The 1,527-nt window shown below is 46.0% G+C and overlaps 1 pseudogene; it reads left to right on the top strand.

The window, feature by feature from the left end:
* The first annotated feature begins 217 nt into the window (after positions 1 to 217).
* LOC121009431 lies at positions 218 to 1,293 on the top strand (annotated as a pseudogene).
* The last annotated feature ends 234 nt before the right edge of the window (positions 1,294 to 1,527 follow it).

Genomic DNA, 1,527 nt, shown 5'->3' with positions numbered 1-1,527 from the left:
ATTTCTTGATGATCCAAGCCGACAGGAATACTCCCCTGTGTAACTTCGATGTCAGCCAGTTCATGTGTGACACCTGCTGTTTGCTCAGGCCCTTTGAGGAGGCCACATTATTTGTCAGTCACCAGGACTACGGGATGAACAACGTCATTCCACTGCTTCATGTTCTGGAACAGATGCTGTTAAATCTGGCTGTTCAGGCAACTAGAGACGTGGCGCCTAGAAAGATGGTGGCAGAGTTTGATACATTTGTCTGTCAAGATCTCTGTTTACAGTCAGTGAACAGGAACATCATTTATCGCAAGGGTATGCAAACACCTACCAATGGGGTGTTAACCCCCAGAAGTAGGTCATCGGCACGAAGGATCAGTCACTTTCACAGCTCCCAGAAGCTTGACCTCTGCATGTCGACGGTCTTCATTGCGAAGCTTGTCTAAAAGAAAAATCCCGCAGTGCACCCCCTTGGAGGAAACTCTTGATCTGGCACAGGCTGCTTTGCTCCTTCAAAAACAATGGACTCTGTACAGCGTGACACCGATGTATAATTTCTCATACACCATACTGAAAGAGTATTCCAAGCACCTGTCTGCCCACATAGCTGCCGAGAAGCAGAAGGGTCTTGCCATTGAAGTGGGCTCAGAGCTGAACCTAAAAGCCAAATTTTTCTATTTACTTAAAGGAAAGGACAGAGATCCACTGGCTGTACTCATACAGATTTCATCCAAGCCTCCACTCACCAAGGTAAGCACAGAGGACTGGATTGTGTGGACAGGTTGGTTCTGCGGGACGTACACAGAGGACGATCTATTGGAGGTGTTACCAGAGACATTTCCTTCCCTCCCGCTCTTCTTGTATAACAGCTCCGAGTCGCTCACAGCTATCGTAGGGATGTGGTTCTAAAGAAACTTTGACTGTTGTTTCGGTAAGCTGGTGTGGACCAGGTATGACATGTCTGAATCAGTGTCAGCTACAGTGCTTGTTTTCTCTGTGCCTGTTGAACATCGCATGGACATTTCTTATGCCATCCACGCAGAGGACTTCAAGACTTTATGGAATGATATTTATAAATCAAAGGACGAGGTCACGTTGGAGGAAGTGGACAATTTATTCCAATGTCTTTACTCGCATTTCTTCAGACACTTTAGAATCCACTTATCAGCAACCCAGCTCATCAAGGTGATGGCATCTGTGGCATCAGCGCACTGTGAAGGAAAAGTGAAGTTCCTCAGTAATGACTACCGAATCTGAGTGCTGGGATTCATCACGGAGTGGGCCATCAATAACATCCAGTATTGAACACATGGACGACTCTTATCTCGGACCTTGTCCACAATGTTTGTGACTCGCCGGACGTATTACATGTCTTAGACATGACTGCTGCAGTGCTTACTACATGTTATGCCGCTTTTTACCATTCTGCTACAGCGGCTGTGAGACCTGCACATACTAAGGCTTATTTTAAATAAGTGGGTACAAAACACAGAAGACATGCAAATATTGCATTCACGTGTCATCTCTGTTTTGGATCCA

The sequence above is a fragment of the Bufo bufo genome, chromosome 8 (genome assembly GCF_905171765.1).
Source record: "Bufo bufo chromosome 8, aBufBuf1.1, whole genome shotgun sequence".
Classification (NCBI taxonomy): Eukaryota; Metazoa; Chordata; class Amphibia; order Anura; family Bufonidae; genus Bufo; species Bufo bufo.
The sequence above is the reverse complement of the archived record's forward strand: the minus strand, read 5'-3'. Positions and strand labels throughout refer to the sequence as shown.